Source organism: Suncus etruscus, chromosome X, assembly GCF_024139225.1.
Source record: "Suncus etruscus isolate mSunEtr1 chromosome X, mSunEtr1.pri.cur, whole genome shotgun sequence".
Taxonomy (NCBI): Eukaryota; Metazoa; Chordata; class Mammalia; order Eulipotyphla; family Soricidae; genus Suncus; species Suncus etruscus.
This window is the reverse complement of record NC_064868.1, coordinates 19621640-19629157: the sequence shown is the minus strand read 5'-3', so window position 1 is coordinate 19629157 and position 7518 is coordinate 19621640. Positions and strand designations below refer to the sequence as shown.

At 43.8% G+C, this 7518-nt stretch overlaps 1 non-coding gene across 1 annotated transcript; it reads right to left on the bottom strand.

Moving 5' to 3' along the window:
• Positions 1 to 6453: 6453 nt before the first annotated feature.
• LOC126000365 (U1 spliceosomal RNA) lies at positions 6454 to 6617 on the bottom strand. The gene has a single exon (XR_007492708.1). It is a non-coding gene; the product is annotated as a U1 spliceosomal RNA (small nuclear RNA).
• Positions 6618 to 7518: the final 901 nt, after the last annotated feature.

The following is a 7518-nucleotide window of genomic DNA, read 5'->3' as shown; positions in this document are numbered from 1 at the left end:
TGACCTGGGACAGATCTGGGTTCAATCCTCAGCATCCCACATGGCCCCTGAACCTGCCAGGGGCAATTTCTGAGTGCAGAGGAAAGAGTAACCCCTGAGTGCTGCCATGTGTGGCCCAAAAACCAAAGGAACAAACAAACAAAAAAACCTGGCAAACTGGAGTTTTCTCTCCAGCATTTCAGATGATCCTCCAAGCACTCCAGGAGTAATTCCTGAGTCCAGAGTTTGGATTAACTCCTGAGCATTGGGGCCGGAGAGATAGCATGGAGGTAAGGCGTTTGCCTTTCATGCAGAAAGTCATCAGTTCGAATCCGGCTTCCCATATGGTCCCCCGTGCCTGCCAGGAGAAATTTCTGAATATGGACCTGAGCACTGCAGGGTGTGACCCAAAAACCACACACACACACACACACACACACACACACACACACACACACACACACACACACACAGAGCAAATCAACTCCTGAGCATTGCAGAATGTGTATACCCCCACCCCAAAGAAGGGGGGATCCCTGGGAGGAGGCCTCACACTATTAAGGCTCCTTGTGTCTCTGGGCAGCCACCCATGCTGGTGGGACCTGGGAGGTGTCCTGGAACACTCAGCCTTGTGGCTGGCAGGAGACTGTACTGGGAGGGCAAGAAACCCTGCAGAGGGCCAGGGCCCCAGCAGCATGTCCTGCCCCCAGGACTGAAGGAAAGCACCACATTTAGCCATCCATTCTTGCTTTTGGGGATGCACCCAGTAGAGCTTGAGGGCTACTCCCTGATCTGTGCTTGTGGCTCAGTACTAGCAGGGGTGGAATCTGGGCTGAATGGGTTCAGTCCACTGAGTGTGTCTATTTCTTTCTATCTCAGGTTTCCTTTTCCTTCTTTTTTTAATTTCATTTTTTTATTAAATTTAATTGAATCACCTTGAAATACAGTCACAAAGTTGTTCATGATTGAATTTCAGTCTTACAATGTCTAACACCCTTTTCCAGTGCACATTTCCCTCCACCAGTGTTCCCAGTTTCCTTCCCTCCTCCTCCCTCCTGCCTGCCTCTGGGGCAGAAAATTTTCTTCTTTCCCTTTTAGGCACAGTGGTTTTCAATATTGTTACTGAAAGGGTACTATGCATATCACTTTCCCTCCTTTGAGCACCCAGTTCTTGTCAGAGTCATCATCTACAACTATCACTACCATAATAGTCCTTTCTCTGCCCTAACTATACTCCCTCGTTCTTTGTGACAAGCATGGACTGGTACTCCTGGCCCTCTTCTCTATTGTCTTTGGGTATTATCACCGTAATCTCTTTTTTTGTTTGTTTGTTTGTTTGTTTTGGGGTCACAGTAGTGCTCAGGGTTACTCCTGGCTATGCACTCAGAATTCAGCCCTGGCAGTGATCAGGAAACCATATAGGATGCCAGGGATCAAACCCAGGTCAGTCGCATGCAAGGCTTACGCTTTGTACTATTGGTCTGGTCCCCATGACTTTTTTTTTATTTCACAAATGAGTGCAAGCATTCTATGTCTATCCCTCTCCCTCTGACTCATGTCACTTAGCATGATACTCTCCATATCCACCCAGGTAGAAGCAAATTTCATGACTTCATTTTTCCTAACAGCTGCACAGCGTTCCATTGTGTAGATGTACCACAGTTTCTCTAGCCACTTGTCTGTTCTTGGGCATTTTACAGATTCTGGCTATTGTGAAAAGTGCTGCAATGAACATAGGAGTGCAGGTGCCTTCGCTGTATTATGTTTTGGACCCTTATGGTATATTCCCAGGGGCAGTTTTGCTGGGTCATAGGGAAGCTCAATTTCTAATTTTTTGAGAAATGTCCATATTGTATTCCAAAAAAGTTGGCCCATTTGACATTCCCACCAGCAATGAAAGTCCCTCTCTCCCAGCATTCCCACCAGCACTGGTTCTTTTTTTTTTTTAAGTGTGCCACCTCTGTGGTGTGAGATAATCCCTCCATCTACTCTTAATCAGCAGGTGCTGGGCCTGGTCTAGGAGAGGAATGAGCCTGGCTGCTTCCCTAGTGAAACGGGCAGTTTCAGTGAGTGTGGGGTTCATTTGGGGGGGGGGTTTGAGTCACACCCAGTGGTGATAAGGTTTATTCCTAGCTCTGTGTTCAGAAATCACTCCTAGCATGCACGAGGTACCATATGGGAGGTCGAGATTCGAACCACCCTCTGTCCTGGATCGGCTGCATGGAAAGCAAATGCCCTACCACTGTGCTATCCAGACCCCAACATTAAGTGTGGGACTTACTCCTCACTCCCTACAGAAAGGACCCCCAGATGGCCTGGCCCAGGCACCCTGAGGACCGTCCAGGCCTGGCTGTGGTTGTCAGGGCCCTGGGTATCTCTGTCACTGTCACTTGAGTTCTCTAGCACCCAGCTGCCCACAGGAAGAGGGAGGGCTGTTTCTGACCAACCCCCAGTGGCACTGAGTCCTGAGGCCTTGTTAGCAAGTTCCTGAATGAAGGTGTTTGCAGGTGTGTATTTCCTTCCTGGTCATTGGCTGCCTTTCCCAAAGAAACGCCTGGCAAGTCTAAAATATTCTAGAGAAATAAAGAAGTTATTTTAATGGCCAGATAACTAACTCAATTTGCAACTCAAAACCAGGTTGGCTCCATATCCTTTGAGAGTCAGGCAAGGATTTTTTCCAGCTTTGGGCCATACTCAGCAAGGGTTCAGAAGATGCTACTCCAGCTCAGTGCTCAGGCCTTGCTCCTGGCTGGAGATAATGCACTGCAAAGCATGAGCTCAGCAACTTAAGTGATTAATTTGGCACGTATTTTTTTTTTTTTTTTGGTTTTTGGGTCACACCCGGCAATGCTCAGGAGTTACTCCTGGCTCTACGCTCAGAAATTACTCCTGGCAGGCTCGCGGGACCATATGGGACGCCGGGATTCGAACCAATGACCTGTATGAAAGGCAAACGCCTTACCTCCATGCTATCTCTCCGGCCCCTGGCACGTAATTTTTAATAAAGTCTAATATAATACAGTTAACACAGAGTGACATTTACCTTTTTTTTGGGGGGCCACACCTGTTTGGTGCTCAGGAGTTACTCCTGGCTAAGCGCTCAGAAGTTGCCCCTGGCTTGGGGGGACCATATGGGACGCCGGGGATCGAACCGTGGTCCTTCCTAGGCTAGCGTATGCAAGGCAGATACCTTACCTCTAGCGCCACCTCTCTGGCCCCGACATTTACCTTTTTCTTTGTACTGTTTGGCATTTAAAAATGTTAATCATCAGGGCTGGAGAGATAGCATGAAGGTAAGGCATTTGCCTTGCATGCAGAAGGTTGGTGGTTCAAATCCCGGCGTCCCATATGGTCCCCTGAGCCTACCAGGAGCAACTTCTGAGCGTAGAGCCAGGAGTAACCCCTGCACGCTGCCGGGTATGATCCAAAAAAAAACTAAAAAAAACAATAAAAACAAGCAAACAAAAACAAAACAAAAAAATGTTGATCACCACAACAGTCAAGAGATAGTTGTTTCATCATTCAAAAAAAAAAAAACTCCTTTCAAAAAAAAAAAAACTCCTTTCGGGGTATCTGGAGTCTATTCCTAACCCTCCAATGTCATTAGCAAAATTAATGTTTTCTCTACCGATAGACTTCCAGGGATCCATAAAAATGAAAGCAGACACAGGAAATCTGGTGAGAAAGTTGTACAGAAATCTACTGAGCTCAGTGAACCTAAACAGTAACAGGGAAGGCTCAAATAGCACCCAGTAAATCCTTAGACACCAATTTGAGTAATATCATGGGAAGAAAGAACAATTACTTCAAATCGACCTTTGTTGATCTAAGTTTTGATCATTCCATTTGGCTTTGTGCTGTAACAAAGGATGTGAAGTTAATTTCTTTGTGCTTATAAGGCGTCATGCTAGGGTGATTGGTGGGAAATTGGGGACACTGGTGAAGGGAAGGTCACATTGGTAGGGTATTCCTATCATGGTGTTATGATACAAAAATTTTAAACAATAAGATAAAACATCGAAATAAAGAAAATGTAAATAAAATTTGACTAATAAGGAACAGATAGAAAATTTGGAGGTAAATTTATTAGGTACAGGGGCCGGAGAGATAGCATGGAGGTAAGGCGTTTGCCTTTCATGCAGGAGGTCATCGGTTTGAATCCCGGCGCTCCATATGGTCCCCTGTGCCTGCCAGGAGCAATTTCTGAGCCTGGAGCCAGGAATAACCCCTGAGCACTGCCGGGTGTGACCCAAAAGCCAAAAAAAAAAAAAAAAAAAAAAAAACAAAAATTATTAGGTACATTACTTAATATGGTTATAGTGTATATTGTACAAAATTTACTTCTGAATTTTTGTGGGCAGAGCAAATGGAAAGAGGTCTTATTCTTACTATCAGGAAAATAAAAGCAATCAAAAATTTTGAAAAATAACATCAGAGGGCCCGAAGAGATAGCACAGTGGCGTTTGCCTTGCAAGCAGCAGATCCAGGACCAAAGGTGGTTGGTTCGAATCCCGGTGTCCCATATGGTCCCCCGTGCCTGCCAGGAGCTATTTCTGAGCAGACAGCCAGGAGTAACCCCTGAGCACCGCCGGGTGTGGCCCAAAAACCAAAAAAAAAATAATAATAATAATAACATCAGAGGGGCCGGGAAGGTGGCGCTAGAGGTAAGGTGTCTGCCTTGCAAGTGCTAGCGTAGGATGGACTGCGGTTCGATCCCCCCGTGTCCCATATGGTCCCCCCAAGCCAGGGGCAATTTCTGAGCGCATAGCCAGGAGTAACCCCTTTGTGTCAAACGGGTGTGGCCCAAAAACCAAAAAAAAAAAAAAAAATAACATCAGAAAGAGCCAGAGCCATAGCACAGTAAGTAGGGCATCCCATAAGGTCCCCTAAGCCTGCCAGGGATTATTTATTTATTTTTCTTCCTTCCTTCCTTTCTTCCTTCCTTCCTTCCTTCCTTCCTTCCTTCCTTCCTTCCTTTTCTCTCTCTCCCTTCCTTCCTTCCTTTTCTCTTTCTTTCTTTCTTTCTTTCTTTCTTTCTTTCTTTCTTTCTTTCTTTCTTTCTTTCTTTCTTTCTTTCTTTCTTTCTCTCTCTCTCTCTCTCTCTCTCTCTCTCTCTCTCTCTCTCTTTCTTTCTTTCTTTCTTTCTTTCTTTCTTTCTTTCTTTCTTTCTTTCTTTCTTTCTTTTTTTGGTTTTTGGATCACATCCGGCAGCACTCAGGAGTTACTCCTGGCTCTGCACTCAGAAGTCGCTTCTGGCAGACATGGGGGACCATATGAGATGCTGAGATTCGAACTACAGTCCATCCTGTGTTGGCAGCATGCAAGGCAAATGCCTTACCGCTGTCCTATTGCTCTGGCCCCCCAGGAGTAATTTCTGAGTGCAGAACCAGGAATAACTCCTGAGCACCACCAGGTGTGGCCCCACAAAACAAAACAAAACAAAACAAAAAAATAAAACAACAATTATTAGATCAGAAATCATATAACTTTGGAATAAGTTCCCTAAGATGTATACACATTGTTGATTTATTCTGGTTGTTGAGTTTATTACTAGTTTGTGGCTCTTAACTGCTGTAAAATGTTATTTTGTATAAATGTAATAGAGTTTGTGTTATTAAAAGTTTAATGATATTTAAAAAATTTTAATGATATTAACTTACATTTTGAGGTGATTATGAACAAAAGAGATAAATATTTGCAAGGAAGTATTTTGAAAATATAAAATTTCATTTCACAGGACTCACTTGGAAAGAATATGCTTATCTTTCACGTATTTAAATGTGGGAATTAGAGAGCTAGCACAGCAGTAGGGCATTTATCTTGTACGCAGCTGATCCAGGACAGACAGTAGTTAGAATCCCGTCATCCCATATGGTCCCCTGTGCCTGAGCGTAGAACCAGGAGTGACCCCTGAGTGCTACCGAGTGTGACCCAAAAACTAATAAATAAGCAAATAAATAAATGTTGTGTGCATGCTTAACTTTTATTTATTTATATTTTTATGCCATATCTTGTAGTTCTCAGGGCTTACTCATTGGCACTATGCTTAGAGATCGTTCCTGGTGGTATAGGAGATTGAACCTTATTAGCTCAACTTTCTCTCTGCCTCCTAGTGCTTAAAGAAACCATTAAACTGGGCTGGAGATGTGGCTTAGTGGTTGAACACATACCTCCAGAAGAGAAGAAGGAAAGTAAAGGAGGGAGGGAAAGAGAAAAGATAGATGGAGAGGGAGGGAAGAAGGCAAGGGAGAAGAGGGAAAAAGAGGGAAAGAATAAGGGAAGGCCCTAAGGAAACAAAAAGCCTGACATTGTCAGTTTTTTTTAAGGCTAGTCAAGTGAAGCAGTGGAAGTGGAGAAGGAACAAAGAAATCTGTAACTGGCTGTGATCAAAGGTTTATTTTGTTTTAATTCACTCTAATAGGCATCCAATATATTTTGTGAGGTTTGATTTTACATTTTTCTTTTTTTTTTTATCAGGGGAGAGCGTGAACGCAGTCCCCCACTACCACAAATTATGCAGTCGAGTTTCCCACATTTGGGGAAATCGCAGGGGTCAGCACATCCGGAGTGCAATGGATAAGCCTCGCCCTGGGGAAACCACCTTCGTGATCATGGTATCTCCCCTGCCAGGTAAGTATGATTTTACATTTTTCCCAATGAATGATGAATGAATTTCCCAACGTATCCTTTCCTGAGGTTATTTTTCATCTATATATTGTTGATGTGTGTCTTCTTTCCCTTGCCTTGAAGTCTTTGGGGTTTTCCTATCATTTATACAGGAACTAGCAGATGTTTTAGCACAGACTTCTTTCCTACACTATTTCTCATTCTTGCCAAAGTGAAGCACTTATTTAGGGGAGTCTTAGACTTATTTAGGTCACTCATTAGCCATTCAATGAGCACACCCTCTATACACCGGGAAGAAAAAAATCAAAGGAAAAATGCACAAGCCCTCAATCTATGCATTCTCATGAGACTCAGAAGTCAGGATCAGTATCCAGAAGCACAGAAAGGTTAGGTCCTGATTCAAAGACTCAGATACAGAGGCCAGAGAGAGAATACAGTGGGAAGGACTCTTGCTTTCTATGTAGTCAATCCAAGTTCTATCCCCAGCACCACATATAGTTTCCCAAGCCCTGCCAGGAATGATTCCTGAGCACTCTGGGTATGAATTCTTCCCACAGCAAAAAAGAACCATCTATATCCATTATACCATATTTGTTGGAATCAGAAAGGAACTCACATTACTATTGAGCAAGGTCTCCAGGTCCAAGGACTAAAATCAATACACATTTTTTTCATCTACACAAACACATAGATAATGTGGTTTGATAAGTATATGAGTTACCAAAGTATATGACAAATATTAAAAATCTAAGGGAGAGGCCAGAGCTGTAGCACAGCGGGCAGGGTGTTTGCCTTGCATGCAGCTAAGGGCTTACTGAGGATAGAACCTGGTTCAATTCCTGGCAATTTTAGAATTAAGTAAATGTAATTTTCTTTATTTCTGGTTTGGGGACCCCACCCAGCAGTGCTCAG